Source organism: Eschrichtius robustus, chromosome 1 (genome assembly GCF_028021215.1).
Source record: "Eschrichtius robustus isolate mEscRob2 chromosome 1, mEscRob2.pri, whole genome shotgun sequence".
In the NCBI taxonomy this organism is placed as follows: domain Eukaryota; kingdom Metazoa; phylum Chordata; class Mammalia; order Artiodactyla; family Eschrichtiidae; genus Eschrichtius; species Eschrichtius robustus.
The window spans coordinates 177518637-177537012 of NC_090824.1; positions in this window are offsets into that span (position 1 = coordinate 177518637).

Genomic DNA, 18376 nt, shown 5'->3' on the forward strand with positions numbered 1-18376 from the left:
CATCTTTCTCTGTGAAAGTTGGTTTTGTTTTCATCTCTTGTACTAAGATGAAAAGGATCAAAGGCTTAGATATAATTAAAATCACCTAAAGTTTCACCTAAACATTATGCATTGCACTATTGCATTATTCAAGAAAGTATGGGCACACTATGGTCTTTTTTTAATATTACAAAAATATCTGAGACTATACTTCTACTTTTCATCAGAATGGACAACAAACAGATGTATTGCCACTCAAGGAAGAGTAGCTAATGGGCTTTTTCCTAAAGCAGTACAAGTACAAAACAACAGGAACAAACCAAATTCCACCATGTCATTTTATTAGATCTCCAATTGGGTATGACCGATTTTTTAACTCAAAAGTTTCGCTTCCAATTTATTTCTCCAATTCGTCTTTCTCTTGTCTTTCTTATACGTTTAGAGAGATGAGATGAGTGAAGATAAATTACTTGTCTAAGACTTTAACTCAAATCAGATAAAGCTACCCACTTGTGTGAAAACTGTACCACACCCCAAATCTGTGTCTATTCACAACCTCCCAAATGCTTCTGTTCCAAAGTTTTTCATTTTCTCCTTGCTCAGGAGTATAGAAAACAGGTTTTCTTGGTGATGTCTTATATCCACAACCTAATGAGCTGGGCTATACTGCAATCCTGCCAATTTACAATTAATCTGTGAAACCCACGATGCTAAGATATTACTCTGGCATGTAGCATAGCATGTTTCTAACAGGGATTAAATATTTATGTGTGAAAAAGAAGAACATTTGTGGTTGCTGCACTTTGGGTAAAATTACAGACCTATCAATCTTAATGCTGTGGAGCATGAAATCAGGAAGTATTTTTCCAAGCACAGAGTCTTGTATTGCATGTTAGGTGTATTTGGCGAGCAATGCTTCCACGCAGGAGGAGAGGATGGAAAGTAGAACACATGGACTGCGGTAAATTCCATCCACCTTCCAATTATGATTTCTGTGTTTGTGCATGGCATGGGTTCGCAATCTCTGCCCTTGGATGCTGAGACAGAGGGGCCACACCCAACTCTTTCCCATTTCTCCTGTGTGGCTATCATTTAAGTTGTTGACATGTGTCTCTATAGCAATATGGAAACACCCAGGCCGTGGTTACGAGACAACTTAGGTTTTGTTGTTGTTGTTTACTGGCTTGAGAGGGAAGGAATGATGGAATGTGATTTGATGATTAGGGTTTGATGGCTATCCTTTTAACCAAGTATTTCTGCTAGCCTGGAAGATTAGGCCTTACTACTGAAACCAAACTGAGAGATTAGATTTTTCTTTTTCTTTTGTTTCTTTTCATTTTTTATTTTTTACCTTTTGGTTTGGTATTGAGATTGATTCATGGCTGGGCATCTTTTTGCAATGCGAACTGTTGGTAAATTAAATACAAAGCCAATCTTAATCTGAGAGTGCTTTTGGTGGCCGCTATTTAGAAGGATGATAAGAGAAGCTCTAGATCTGAGATATCCAATACCATAAGGTAGCTACTGAACACTTGAAATGTGGTTGGTCCGAACTGACATGTGTTTTAAGTTTCTATTACATGCAAGATTTCATAGACCGAGTATGGAAGATATTTCAATTATTTTTATATTTATTGCATGTTGAGATGATAATATTTTGGCTATATTGTATTAAATAAAATGTATTATTGAAACTAGTGTCATATTTCTTTCTTTTTCTTTTTAAATGTAGATACTAGAAAATTTTAAATCGCACACGTTCCTCACATTTGAGGCTAGCATTCTGCTTCTATGGGGCGGCACTGTTCTAGACCAAGCCACCTGATTCAGCAGCTCAATGTTGCAAGTTAAAATCCCAGCTGGAACAAGTACCAAAGGATGCTTCTCAACATGCGGACAAGTCAGGACAACATTTGTGTTTTTGCAGCTGGATAAAACCAAGGGACTTACTGCAAAGGACTTCCTTGGTGAAAGTGCTTCACATTTTCCAATGTCACCTGTTGAATATGCACATAATCACAAAGACTACTTTTTTTTAATTAAAATTCTGGAGGCAACATAGCTGTTTTGTGAAGATATGAGTTCCTCCTGACACACAATGCTATTAGTTCTTGGGTAAGAGAATTGCTTGGAGGCAATCATTAGACAATGATGAATTGAGGGTGTGTGTGTGTGTGTGTGTGTGTGTGTGTGTGTGAACACAGGTGTTTCTGAGCATTTCTTGTAAATCTTCCACAGATCAAAACATCATGAGATTTCTCCATTAAGTCTCGGTAGTGAAAGGAATTTTTTAAAGTGACACAAAATGGGAAACCAAGGACCCATTTGAAAGTTAAGATTCAGTGATCAGGTAACTTAAATTAGATAGCTGTCTACAAAGGTTGCATTATCTTAAAATAGTTTTTAAGTTAACGTATGATTGTCACTATTCAACTGAAGTTGAGCAACTAACTAGAAACATCCTTTTAACATTCACGCAGTTATCTATATTTGTAGTACCTATATTTGGTATGCCAATCAATCAGATGATATTTGGCCCATACTATGAGCAAGAATGTGTCAGGTATAATGGCAGTTTCCGGTGATAACTTTCATATTCCAAAGCAGAGAATAAACTAGCTCAGTTTCAAGATTTTTTGCATATTCCAAAGCATCACTGTTCAAGATCTTTTGCATATTACAAAGCAGAGAATAAACTAGCTCAGACCTTATGTTCTGCATCATTTGAAATGCCTATGAGTAAATTCTGATACAGCTCAATTATATTACATAGAATTTCAGGACATCAACTTCCTGAAATAATCAACATTCCAATATTACTTTCAACTTATACCTGTTTTAGAGACTTAGTAGTGATTTTTATTTAATAAACTCCACTGCATTTCTTGAATGTATGTTTTAGTTACTGTTTGGGAGGAGATTACAACCTTAAATAACATACTGATAACAAAAAGGCAATCAAAAAGGAGAAAACACATATAGCATAAAGTATAACAAATTGAACAACGGACAGGCTTTGGGAGCTGTGAGTTCTAATTGCAGTTTGATGGTAGATGAATAGTTTACTATTTTTATTATCTATAAAAGGTTGATAAACTTTGTTATCCAGTTCATGGGGCTTTTGTGAAAGAGAGCTAATAAAGCCCCAAAGGATTAAAGCACTTGGCACAAATAAAAGTCTTTTATAAACTAATAGAATAGCAGTGACTAATGAAATAAGAAGTTTCACCTATGATTTACACTCCAGTGAGATGTAAGATACTGTCAGTGGACACCAGGACAAGAAGTTTACTAAAGAAAGTCAAGAATTGTCTGTTCCAGGAGTTGGTAAAATTGAGAGTGAACTCAGAGTAGATACCTTAATTGCAGCTATGATTAGTTGTCAGAAAACCATTCTTTTCTTTTACCCTAAATTACAAGCATCAAGGAAAAATACATAGTTCTTGATTTCCAAATATAAATATATACATAATAATGATAAGTGGTATGTTTCAAGGCCCCAGATCCTGACATATCCAATAATACAAGGTACTAGTATATTGTAATATGGCAAGAATAGAAATGTTAAACTATTCTGACATAAGACAATACATGGTGTTTGTGTTTTATAGGGAACTCTTATGGATAAAGGTTAAAAGGCAGCTAGGGGAAGAATGTATCAATCAACCAAGCAGTAATCATTGAATTCCTCCCTGGCATTGTGCAAAAGTTGTGGGCAGTCCTCATCCAGATGAGGAGTCCTGGCAGAAGACTGTTAAAAAGCACAAGGCTGCATATGATTAAACAAAAACTTGTGTGGAAAGTCAACTAATAATCAAGAAAATGGAGAGAGTGTTACAAGCAGAGGGAGTGGGAATAGGGTTGGAAGGACCTGAAGTAAGAGGGACTCTAATGAGATTCAGGCGTTGAAGCAGCTCAGGTGCAGCGACGCTTAGTACCGGGAAAGAGGCTGGGGAGCCCTAAGTGTCCTAGAATCAGGAGACCTGGTTGTGAGGTCAGGCTGCTTCCCTTAGCATTGGTATAACTTTGGGTAGCTCTCTTCACTAAGAAATCATTGTTAGACTAAGTTGCATCATTGGTCAAATAAGAATCATAAAATTTGCCCTGCAAATGTTGTGACTGAATTAGATGATAAGTAATTATACTCTGAAAACAGTGGTTTGAGGGGGCAGAGCTAGTTTGAAGCCTCTGTAGCTCAGGCAGAAAGAACAGGTGATTCAGGGGAGGGGGGTTTCTCTTCGCAACATGACGGTCTGTGTTAATAGACCAGTATTCCAGGTACAATATTGAGAAATGCTAAATGAAATGTAACACATTATTTTAAAGATGTCAACTGAGCTCACAGGTCCCTAGGGGCCAGATGTGAGTACTGTAAGAGCTCTTTGAGCAACTTGAGAGGTGAGGAGTTTGGTTCTGGTCACAGCCTCGGGGCTGGGTTTTACTGCCCATACCTAAGTGGCAGATAAGACCTTGTAAAGAGGGAGCTATAACAGAAACCCCAGTTTTAAAACCAGATTTATGAAGGGCTACACACATAGCAAAAGGGGACTAGAAAAAAAATCTCCTCACCAACGTAGGAGACAAAAAAAAAATCTTATTTCTTGTTGGTTCCTAGACAGAGCCAAGTTCTCTGATAAGAAATCAGAATGCTGGTCTTATTCCTGGAATAGGGTTGGAGTTTGCATTTCCAGTGGAGAAATTAACATAAAATTGGTCCAAAGCCAGTGGAGGAATTCGTGGGACATGTGGAAGAATCAAACCCAACGTAGCTCCAGAGGAACCTTCCCTAATCCAGGCAGTAGGGATTTAGCACAGAACGAAATCCTGAAGATGAGCTCACAATTAAACTTTGAAAGAGACACAAAGAACAAACCCATCACAGTCAAGGGTCTACACATTCAACAACCAAGACTATTACCGCTTTACCCCCAGAACTTGACATAGTAAAGTCAAATCCAAAAGAGATTCTAAAACAAAGATTTTTAAAGAGATGGGTCATTAGGCAGGTTAAAGACATGAAGTAGAGGCATATATACTAACACTGATAGACCTTAAAAAGAGTGTTGAACTAAAAACTATTATAAGATGAATGTGATCTCTCTAACACAATACCATTTACGTATAGAGAGAGGAACAGGAGTGAGAATTAAGATAGAAAAAATAATAAAATAAAATAGCAACAGGCTGATTTGTGAAGGGAATATGACAGCAGGTCATGAACGAAGGCACTGAAGCATAGTAGGATGTGCCCAGGCTTTGGAGCCCAAGGGCCTCATTTACATCCTAATCGACTAGGTCACTTTGGTCAGGCAAGTTTCTTCATCACTCTGTGCCTCATTTCTCAGTGACCGTTCACCACGGTCCCCGCCTCACAGGAGTGTGGGGTAAGCGCACAGCGCTCGCCCTGTGACTGTCACTGTCTGCTTCCCAGGAGCCCAGCACGCAGCAGCTGCTATTAGCATTATCTGAGACATATGGTTAATTCAATTCTCTGAACCTAAGAGTCCAAACTAAAAAGAGAAATGCATAAAGTGAAAAGGGGGAGAGAGCAAAGAAGACAAGAAAGCACAAGGAAAGGAAAGTTACTGAAGGAGAGAAGCAGATTTGAAGAAGAACCAAATCGAATTTTGCAATGAAAAACAAAATATACCATCAGAGAAATGAATGCCCAATAGGCACAATGAACAGTGACTTAGATGCAGCTGAAGAAAGGAAATAACTGGAAGAGAATAAATTATAAATAAATCACCTAGAATGTAGCATAAAGAGTTAGAAAATCTTAAGAAGTTGAGACCTGAGAAGAGAAAAAACTCGGACATACGTCTATAGGAAAACAGTTCAAACAGGAAGAATAGAGAATGGAGAAGAGGAAACATTAAAGCAGGTAATGGCTGATGATTTTTCAAAAGTGATGGGGGGTACAAATTGTTAGAGTAAAGGAACACATCAATTTGCAGAAGGACACATAAAACGCCCCTATAGCCATCTACAGGTTAAGCTGTAGAACACCAAAAAACCAGATTTTAAAAGCAATTTGAGGGAAAAGACTTCTCTAAAAAAGGGACAATTGTACTGACAGCAAACATCTTAAAACACCGGTCCAGAAACAGCAGAATGAACTCTTGGTCAAGTTGGGGGAACATTACTGTCAGTTGAAAATTCTATATCCAGCTGTTGGATTATTCGAGAGTGGGGAAAAAAGGACTTTCTCCAGCTAAGAGACTGTATGCAGCCTCACCTGGAAGACCTATTAAGAATGATTTGGGGAGGAGATTTAACTGAAAAAGTAGCTGTGGGTTGGCATGCAGTAAGTAGTTTTGATCAAAGAAATTGGCGGTCAGATGGGTAAATTTAAATAAGCATTGACTATATAAGCCAATAATGATAATAACAATACCATAAGATAACAACAACATAGCAGAAGCAATAACAAGAATAATGACTAATTTCAGATGGTTAAAGGTTAAAAATAAGAAAAAGACTAATAATCAATGTAAAAAAGAAGAGATGCTAGAACCAGTGTGTGCATATATAAACACACACACGCATATATGTACATATATATGTATATATATAAAGCCAACATAGAAAAGTTATAGCCTATATATAACATATATGTATATAACCTATATATAACATATATGTATATAACCTATATATAACATATATACGAATATATATATATATTTGGTATATGACCCAAAAGCCATTAAAAACTATTGACGAATGGATAGACTATTTATCAATAATAACTAGTTCTGGGATAATCAACTCTCCAAATAGATGAAATATCTCCACTTCATATACAAAGACCTAAATATGAAAAACAAAGCTTTTTTAAAACTTAGGTTAGGAAATGTTTATGATATTTTGTGAAGGAACAATTTCTCAAGCAAGACTCAACAAGCGAAAAAATTTTTAAAATATGGAAACATTTGGAACATTCTACATGCGACCAACTTAAAAATATAAGCAATGATTTAAAGATGGGGGAAGCTGAGTAAACATAGAGGGAAGGGCAATAAACACGTGAAATGATGCTCAACCTCTATATTAACCAGGAAAATGTAAACTAAAACGACACGATGCTCTTTCACACACACACTACCTTGGCAACCCTGTAGACATCTGAGGACTCCAAGTATTACAGAGTATGTGGTGAAAAAAGATTTGCATGTAACGTACATTAGTGAAACCACTTTGGAGAACAATTCTGTTACCTAGTTAAATGGAAGATGTGTATTTTTTTTTTTACCTCAAATTCTACTGCTAGTTTTCTCCCAAAGAAAAATTCTAGGAATGTGCAGAGGAGATATGTAAAATCTTGTATGTAACAGAATTATAAGTAATAGCAGAAAAAAAAAAAAAGTGGAAGCACCAATTGTCCATCAGTGGTGGAAGCTTTGCTTTGCACTACTACACAGGGTTAAAATAACTACACTAGATCTATGTGAATTAATAGGGATAGTTGTAAAATACACTATGTCAAGTGAAAAAATGCAAGTTTTGTAAAAAGATATATATGATGGGATGCTTTCAGATAAGTTTTTTAACCTAGTAAACCATGTAGTGTACTGTTTGTGAATTTACACCTGGGTAAAAATCAAAAGAATGGAACAGATAGCCCTTTGTTGTGATTATTTCTACTTAGAGAGAGGAAAATGCATGGTATGTGGGGCTTTTGCTATTGTTTGTAATTTTTTTATCTAAAAAACTAAAGAAAATTAAAAAGAAAATAATTAAAGAATGAAAGCTAATGCAAACATGCAAGATGTTAATATCTTTTTCATTTGGGTGATAGGTTAAAAGGATTTCTTTATTTTATAAACTTACATATGTTTCAAGGATCTCATAATTAAAAATAAAATAAAGAAAACATGATACAGGGCCTTCAGTGATCTGAGTTGCCTCTATTATTCTCCCTCAATGATAGTATTTCTATAATTTTTAATCCTAATCTCAATGGCCTTCACGATGCTTTCACTTTCTAGATGGTAAATTTCCACACAAGTATACACCTTCATCATGTATAAACTCACCATGTTTTTCTTTCTGGTAGATAGTTTTCTTTTAAACAAGTAATATCATTTAGTTTCCATTTGAAAAAACAAAAAAACCCATATTGACTTTGTTTTCTGATTCTACATATCATATTCATAAACTGTTCCTGACAATCTTCCTATGATAATTATCTCTTTAGAAGCATCTTTTCCACTTTGTTGTAGTTTTTTTAATCCAAATCAGTCATATTGTCCATAAAATCTGTTTTGTTTTGTTTTTTTTGGATTTCTTACTGTCTACTCCTCAAATTCAATTTAAATTTGTTTGGCGATGGCATCTCTGAGTCACTGGCAAGGCATTTCCCACCTGTTCTTTGTAAAATAAACTCCTCTTGACAGTCAGAATGCTATCATCAAACCATAACATTAAAATGGAAAAGGACCCTCTTACTATATATATTGGAATTTTTTATTTTAGTAAGTTAGAAGGGCTTAATTTGGAAAACAAAATGTTGATTATTGCTCTACCATCGATTTAACTGAATGTTAAAAACTAGCTTCGTTTCTGAGGTCAGGCTCTGTGATGAAAGACAAATAAAGATACTACCTGTGCCCGCAGGTCTCTGTTTCCTGACCTGAACTTCAAAGTCCCACGAGGTGTACTGTAGATCTTTAATGACTATGTCATTTGTTCCTACCTGAGTCAGCAGAATTGGGGAGTGATCACTGTCTGATTATTCCTGGCAGGTTTTCAGTCCCAGCTTGCATACATGCCCCAGGAAGATGGCAGTCCTCCCAATTTCCTTCTCAGAACTATTAATCTCCCTATCCACTCAGGAGGGTGTTACCACCTACAGTCCTACTTCTTCCACCTGGGACACTAACATCCTTTTTCATAATTGCTAGCAACTGTGGAGTCAAGTGTTCAATGGAACAAAGGATGGGATTTCTTCAGAGTGTTACAGCTAGCCATAAAGAAGAGGCAGTGTGATAAATTAGAAAGATCGTGGGCCCAAGAATCAGACAACCAGGGTTTGGTCCCATTCTTTTATCCTAGAGCAATGAGAAATCAATATCGTTTTAAGACAAAATCCCAGGTCTTAAAAGAAACTTCAAGCTTTCTGGGGTCTAGTACAGGCTATGCCTGTTCCTCCTTCTCTTGCCATGTGCCTCCCGATGCACACAAGGGTCACACGTGGTCACTTTTCTTTGCCTGTAGTCACACGTTAGTGGGAAACTTTGATAAGCCTTGATAAGCGTAACATTTTTAATAAACTGCAGTGTTGTATGTGTATAAATTCATATGACTAGCTTCCTTATTCATAAGTATCACAGGAAATTGTTTCTTCTTCCATTTTACTGTGTTATATATTCCCTCCACACTCCTCCCCTCATCTCCTTGAAAATGTTTTCTTTCTGGCTATCTTCCTAATTTTTTTTTTTTCCTTCTTGTCTAAGAAGCCTCCATTGTAGTTAATAATCTGGAGCGAGGAAAGGCATTATTTGAGGCCTTTTTCCTGCCTCTTTAGCGGGAAGAGGAGCTTGCCCTTGCAACAAATAGGGTCAGTTGTCTCTGCAGTCACCACATCCTTCCCAGAGTCTCTCTGTGTCCCTGCTGAACTCACAATTTTAGAAGTCTCCCCCTGTGGACTATCCCAGAAACTTGTTTGTCTTCGTCTGTGTCACAAGGTCTTACCCTATAGCGATCAAGCTCTGGGGAGAAATTTCAGGTTGCCGGGAGAAAACAGTTTGAAACCTGGAGTCTTCAGAATATTTCCACGGATGTCTGACAGGCTGATTCATAAAGGCAAACTCGCTCCCCATTATAACAATTTGAATGAGGATGAAGCAAACTTACTCTGAACAAAGAAATGATTCATATCCATAAGATAGCAGTTTATGCACTCGTGAATGGTTAGTCTAAGATCTGGTTGATAGTATATAGTTTTTTCTGGAAAATAATGATAGCCAATATTTATTGTTTATTATATGCCAGGAACTGTGCTAAATACTTTACATTCATTATCTCTCTCTCTTTTTTTAATTTAAGTATAGTTGATTTACTACATTATTTTAGTTTCAGGTGTACAACATAGTGATTCAATATTTTTATAGATTATACTACATTTAAAGTTATTACAAAATGATGGCTGCAGTTTATACATAGTAGTTTGTATCTCTTAATCCCCTACCCTTATCTTGATATTATATTTAAAACACACAAGAAAAGGGCTTTTTTTTTTTTCTGTTTTAAAAGTAATTTCTACTCATCGTAGAAAATTTGGAATGCACAGAAAGGTATAAAGGTGAAAAGAAAATTACCCAAGCCCCGGACTTCACCCCCAAGGGCAAAAGAACCTTTAGAGATAAGAGACCAATATAGTAATGGGAATTGTGAATTTAATGCCAGGCATTGTGTGGTAATCTCAGTGACCAAGATGAGACTCGCCCTCGCAGTCTGGCCACACGCTGTGCTCTTAATCCCTTGCAACTAACAATACTCTCTGATAATGTGCTTCTGGGATGCTGGAATAAACGTAGTGCTGAGGACAGCAGCAGGAGGATGCCTGAGAGTTACTACTTAGCCCTTACTTTGTGCCAAGCTCCCTACGAGCAGCAACTTCTTCATTAATCCCCTCAGTAAACATTCAGGTAGATAACGATCATTATCCCCATTTTTAAGATGAGGAAACTGGGGCTTAGAGAGGTGACACACTTGCTCAAGACCACGTTTACACAGCTAGTCAGCAGGGACCCTGGGGTTAAAACACACCTTTGGACCAGAATCTTTCCTGTTGGGCACCTTGATGAACATGGACTACTTTTCTGAACTGTCGGACCGGTCATTTCCCCAAAATTGCTTATTATATAGAAGGGACAACTGAGAATCAGAGACAAGTAGAAGGAGATAGAATTGATTAAGGACCATGGCACCCTGGCATCCTGTTCAGCAGCACGGAATTCATTCCATTGAGAAGGGCTCCCATTGGAAATGGTGTTTCTGAACACTGGGCAGTTTCTTTGAAGGAAACTATATTCTTCTAGTCCCTAAACATCATTCCCTACCTCATTTTCTCTGGTCATCTTCAGTGACACACACACAAACTCTCAGATTTTATTTACTTTTTTCATACGGTAGGAAATACCAGGCAAAGTGCAGTTCAGCCTCTAGCATGTGAAACTCCAATTCCAAGAAACTGAAGGCAATGTCTGAAAGCCAAAATTCCAATCCCACATAAGTCATGAAATGGACTTTTGACTCTCCACTTCCAAATGTGCTATACTGCTCATACTCCAAATGTTTTGCAGATCAAAACCAAGAGAAAATACCCCCAAAATCACGTCCCTAACTATGAAGAGGCAACCTTTCTCAGTGCTGAATAGATGAAAGGTGATAGACGCTCTAACCTTAGGTCTGGTGAGAGAGATCTGGGTGAAGTGTCTTCATTCTCTGCGTGGCTGCAGAATCCATCTATTTTCTAACCATTTTTCAATCAACAGAAGCTCCCTGTACAGAAGAGAGGAGTGAGACACAAAGGCGAAAGAACCAGGCAGCAAGGAAAATATTTAAGGTCACAAGGTGAACAAGTCTCAGAAGCCAAGAAAAGAATTCCAAAGAAATCATCTGCAAGAAACAATGGGTTACGTCTTCTTCAAACAGTGTTCCCAAAGGACAAACTCACGTTGAACAATCTCACTGCTTTCTTCTTGAACTCCTTGTTTTCTGTCTCTGCTGCTCACCCTTCTACCTCTCACACAATGTATTTCTTTAACCTCATATTTGCACAGAAGTGTAGGGGAAAGACTCACAAAGTCTATGGCTTCCCCAAATTCTTGCCGTTAGTGTATGAGAAGGACGGCCAAATACCATCAGTGGCTGGGTGGCCAGTGGTGCATTACCTGATGCAGCTATTAGATTCCCTAGCGCCCCATCGAGGCACAGCCTTCTCTTTGTACCTAAGCATGCCTAGAAATAAAGCCTCTCCAGGTTTTCCTGTGTCCTGGAATTTCTTGTCTCATTCTCCCCTATAAATGACACAGCACCTGCTCTTTTGCTGGTTGTAAGTGTGCTTTTCATTAGACATATGTTTTTGGAGGCATTTCCGGAGTAAATATTTTTTTTTCAGACGTAGGGAAAAAAAGTCCCCAATTACTTCACTTCTTGTGTTAGGCTTTATCCGTCGAGGTTAGAAACATTTTGTAGATGGAAGAGACTATATCAGCCAAACGTGTATCATGTTTCCAGTGATGTCAGTTCCATGATTTTCAGCAAAGAAAAACTATCTGGGGGTTGATGAATACACTTGCCAATAATTAAAATATTACTGACTTTATAGACCAATTTATGTGACTTATTAGAAAATGTGGTGGGTGGAGAGAAAACCATATTACGAACTTCGGCGTCACCTAAGGGAAGTGCCAGAAGATTCACTGGTTTATAAAGCTTGCCTCTTCCAGTGCTACACTGGACCACTCCTACAAGTTTGGCACAAAGTAATATGTTCAACCTTCAATGTCCATAAGCTACTAAAGGCTACATCCTCGTTTTGAATATTTGATGGTGGGTTGGTTTTGAAAAACCTACTACACGTGTGTTTCCCCCTTTGATAGTTTATCAATTTCCATTATCATTCAGCTAAGTGGAGTGGCCTAGAATTGCCTAGACTTCCTGAGGAATTAGAGATAACCATCGCCAATAAATATTTATCGAGCACCCTCTTTATGGTTAAGAGACTGTGCCAGGCACTGTACAAAATCGGATTACAACTGCACAGCTACTGCCCAAAGGGGCCTGCAATCTAATTAGAGACAACCAGATGAGATAAACACAGATGACGAGCTCAAGCCAGGCAACCCCATTTTGTTCATCTAACAGAGAGAGAAAAAGATAGTGTGCTTTATTGGGTTAAAAAAAAAAAGACTTTTCCCCTCTCTCCATATCCTTTGTGTTTATTTCAGTCTGGGTTTAAGAAAATAGCTTTGATTGGGGTAGATGTTGCTATCACTGAGGTCTTATCCAAGAATGATGAAATTGGAGGCACACTTCGTAATTTTTCTTGTCCTCTCCCTCCTTTCCATATACACCCCCAGGGCTCAGGCTTCACCTAACGCCATTTAAAGCAGCAACAATTAGTCTCCAGGGAGTAGCCTTTTTAGAAGCAACAAGGTTCAAGGCCTTCCTTATGTTCGCCAAGGAAATGATCCTTATGAATCACCAAGGTAGTGGGGAAAGTCAGCTGAGAAACACTGTGATGAAGAGGGGTTCACAAACGCCCCTTATGCTTTGTATCAGTCGTTCTCAAAGACGGGTTCCTGGACCAGCATCACTTGGGAACTTCTTAGCAATGCAAATCCTCTGGCCCCAACCCAGACCTATGGAATCAGCACCTCCAAGGGGACCAACAGCCTGGGCTTTCACAAACGCTGCAGATGACTGAGGCACATTCCACTGGAGAATCTCTGCTTTCTGTGCTAACTATCAAAAGGGTTTTGAGGCAACTCTGTTGTTAGCCCTATTTGCTGCCAACTGATGTTAAAACCCCAAAGCAGAGACTCTCCTAAATTGTTGTTTGATCAGAGTTGGAAAGATGTCTCTATAATTTCAAGGTAAGACCACTTAGGACTTTAACAACAACAAAAAAAAGACCCTGGAAATTTTTGCTGGGGAAAGAGACCAAAGAGGATTTCTGAAGGAACTGATTCCTTGGGTGGGTACCAGTTTACTTTTGAAGAATCTGAGGGAAAGCACAGGGACAGAACCTCAGTTACTTTCTGCAGTGTCTTTGGGGTTCCATCAGGGACCTCGTACAGTAGCCACTGCAAGTGCATCAACCCCAGTGACTGACAATATGATCCTTCAATGAAGACATTCTGAGTGGAAATGATCTCAGAGGGAGGAGAGGATTGCCTGTCAGTCCCTGATGCCAGGAATTGCAAAATTGGAGGTCTCAGCCATGGAAAAAGAGGAGATGACCAAGGCATCACATGAGCAAGACCAATCAGGAGAAATAGGAAGAATTTAATACTCCTCCAGAGAAATTGAAATGCAATGATGTGACCATGTGTGGTCCTTATTCAATGTATAGATTTATGACTTGGTTATCCACGGAAAGAATGAAAGGGAAGAGAAAAGAAAAGAAAGTAAAGTTCAAGGACCAATGAGATCTTGGGGGGCAAGTCAAGAGAGTGCTAACACCTTGGTGTACATTATCTTGTGGAGCACTCACACGGAGAATGTCAGTGACTGGCTCAAGGTTTCTACAGTTTGTAAACATGGGAGCTGACCGCACACCCTTGGAAGATGAACGTGGCTAAATTCCCACTACCTGTGAAGCAACCAGCTGAGAACTGTAAATCTCACAATATCCTCTTTTTGGTGGTGATTATCATCACCCCTGTGTAAGAAATAGGCTGAGAGAGAGGAGGCAATTTCATTAGCAGTACTGGGGTTATTGGAACAGAGCCCTGCAGCTTACGTCTTTGACTATGGCTTGTTGGGGGAAAGCAGACCTCCAGTAGATGTAAAAGCAATGCCGGATTCAGTGAAGGGGGAATGATGAATTGAATGAAGACACTTTATGGTATGAGCTGGGGAGACCGTAAATTATCCTGGTTAGGCTTCTGGAGTCCAGAGAAGGACACTGCCTTTAATGTCTCATGGGGATGATGGAGAAGAGAATAAATGCAGAATAAACTCTTCCATTCCAGGCAGCAGGCTGTCTGCAGAGCCCAGTCCTGCTCTCTCCTAAGTGGCTACTTCCAATAAAAAAAGACTGAAGGGGGGACCTACAATGACACTGGGATTGAAGACAGAGGAGCTTTTCGATTTAGGGTCTCAGGGATTTCTATGCTTGGAGGAACTTGCTTCAAACAAGGTGCAGCCTCAAAGACTTCTATAAGAACTCACAAATTACCAAACCAATTGGGAACTCTGATATTTTTCCTTCTTAAATTATTTTTCATGAATAATTTCTTATGAGTAGGTAAGCACTTCTGGAAATATAAGACTTGAAAGTAAATAGGGCATTCTTTAATAATTAACTAGAATAAAAAGAATCTGTGTAGTTAATTTCAATTTAGATTTATAGGGGCATATTATTATACATTGGTCTTCTAGAATGCTCAACAAGAACAACATTTAATTTTCAAATGAATGTAAAAGCTTCCTCCTCCTAATGTTTTATATAATGCAGTTAAAAAACTAATTCATGTAGCCATAATGTGCACACATATATATTCTAATATAATTATGTATATATGCCACACGGGTATCCATTTATAGAATTAACTATGTATAGTTTTATAGATTTAAGTCTATACAAATAAAATATTTATAAAGACTAATTAATATTCAACACGCACATACATCTATGTATAGCATCAATATTAAAATAACTGCAAAGGGTCGGCTGTGTGGTTTTCAGTTTATGCTTGGTTATATATCAAAGAGTCACATTTTAAAGATTTGTTTGCTCAAAAATACCCCAGTCAAGTTATCTATTAATGGAGTGCATCGGCTTCCCTGATAAAGAATGATGCCATTTAAAGAAATACCGGGTCATTATGTCCTACTGACAAGCATAATTAAGAATGTCTGTCTCCAAATTTCACAAGAATAGAGAAAAAGTTGTTGTTCAGTAAAGGCAAACCATGCTCTCGCGGAGTAATTTAAGCCCAGGCTGAACTGGGACAGGGACAGGTGTAATTGGCCCGGTGTCTGCTCCTTCCAGCCTGGCAATTACCATAATAAGATCGACTACAGAGAGGTCAGAAGCTAACGGCCAGTTTGGCTGTCACCTTCTAAGACTGTCATCAGTGGAGAACAAGGAGTCCATTGGATTAGGAGGAAAAGCTCAATAGATGCTGGTAATTGGCCTAGTGACAGGAGTGTCTGCGGACGACGACAGAAACAGGCAGCTGCACTGAAAGACAGGGCAGCAAAAATGAAGTCATGTGGGATGAAGGACCGCAGCGAACTTAGTCACATTGTAAGTAAGGCTGAGGGCGTAGGAGGGCACTAACTATAGGACACATATTGTATACGAACTGCACATTCATTGAGAAATACAAATGCATAGCCATGACCAGTTCTCTTGATTTGTCCAAAGTGTCCTGGTCATCATGCAAATCTCCATGGAAGAGGAAGCTCTACCTACCAGTGTCTAGGAATGATGAAATTTCATAACAGACCACTCCGGGGAAGAGTACTTCAGAATGGGGCTCAAAAGGGGGGGCCCTTTGTAAGCACAAACTGCTTTACTTCTCTAAAAATGAATGCTGGTGACACTGGGGTCAGGGAGATTGATACTCCCAGTGAATACATTCTGCCCAAGGACGGGGATCATGTGATTTTAACTCTCATTCTATCAGCTTTGGACCTGCAGGAATCTTCCTAGAGTCTAAACCAAGAGCTCTCCAGTAACTTGTGCTGCCCCGCACTCTTTTCGGTGTAGGTCAGTGCACATCTGTTATCTTGGGCTCAGTCCCTTGTGTGCATTAAAGCTTGAGGAATCCTTTACTGATGCTTCTCTACCAGCTGCTCCCACTGAGAGTCCCAATTCAACAAGAACTTTCTTTATGATGCTCCTTTTTGATGACTCTCAAATGATAAATAGTAGTCACTATAATACAACTTAATTCAGTGACAATCTCCTACCAGCATGCTGCTGTGGCATTTCTAAGGGCAATTTCTCCAAAGTACCTCATGTGTTGGAAAAAAGGGGAATTGGGTAGAGAAGGAAGTAGGCTCTGGGTACTTTGACTATTGGCCCAGCTGAACACAGAAATGGCTTCATCTCTGCTATACATTCATACTCTGTCTCACCCACATGTTATATAATTTCTTATAGTCACTGAATAACTGATTCTTGAATGAACGACTGAATAACACAAAGAGATTTCTAAATGCAGAAGGACTTTTGTGCATGAATACAGGGCAACTGTTTGCTGAACGTTGCTAAAACATTTTCCGGAAAATTTCTATCATCATTAGATACATATGTATGTATGATTGTGTTTTTGGTAAGTAACTCTGGTAGATGGTTGCCAGATTTAGGGAAAAAAAACAAAAACAAAAACAAAAGAAGAGGAAGCCCAGTGGGAGGTGGTAGAAAATGATGTTGGAGAGATCGAAAGTAGTTATATCATGAAAAGACTTGTGAAAACATTTAAAAATGGATTAACATTGTAACCAAACACTTCATTTTAGGGTGCCATTTGACCATTTAAAGATGGGGATACCTTGGCGGGATTTATGGTTTTGGTAGTGACTCTGGTGTACAGTTGCCAGACTTAGAAAAAAAACAAAAGAGCAGGAAGCCCAGTTAATCCTGAATTTTAGGTAACAGAGAATAATGTTTTGGCATGGAACATAACTATATTAAAACATTATTTGTTGTTTATCTGAAATTCAAATTTAACTGGGTTTTTTTTTTTTTTTTTTTTTTCATTTTAGCTGGCAACACCAGCCTGGTGACCACGTGGATGGTGGGTTTGGGGGAACTTAGGCAGGAGGCATGGAAACCAGTTGGGTGGGCAATGAATGGTTTGAATGAGGGCAGGGGATGTGGGAATGAAAGAGGAAACTGAGTCTCAGTTGAATGAAGCAATTTCCCCAAAGATCCCAGTTGGGCAGAACCAGATTTGATTGGGTGTCTCTTTGACTTGAAAACCCATGATTTTATGTCCAATAGTCCACTCCTCCATTGTCTTATTCACCCCCATTTCCTCATTAAAACTGCAGAGTCCAGTTGGTCTAAAGAGTATGTCATTATGATCCTGCAAAACTACATCGTTGGACACCAACCCATCTCAAGGACTGGCTGTCCCTAAATAGAGTTACCACTTCTGGATCAACTAATGGGCACCTCAAAGTCAACCTTGGGTAACTTCTCTTAGCAGGTGCTGCAAGCAAAGCACATTTTGTAAGGAGCTTACTTAGCCCAGGAATAAATTGGAGGAAGTTGGAAAAATTTAAAGTTGACTATTTACTCCATTGCTAATGGAGAAAATCCTTACTGACTTACTATGTTCTTAACATATGTTATCTGGTTTAATTTTTGCATCTATCATAGAAAGTAGGTTTTATTATTATCTTTAGTTTATAGAGGAGGAATCTGAAACACAGATAAAGTAGGTAATTTCCCCAAGTAAGTAAGCTGGGGAGCTGGCCGTGGGCAGGGGGTGGGGATGGGGGTGAGCCCCTCTGATAGGTGTCTATCACCGAAGTGTTTGTATGTCTAAAGATGGAAATAAAAACCATTTAGGATCATTAAAAGTTATCCCCAAACTTAAAAATAATCATGAGAACAGATCTCAAAAGTACAGAGACACAGCTACAACTTGGGAAAGACTCTCTTGCTAGCTGTGTGAGCTTGAGACGTTTACTTAAACACAGG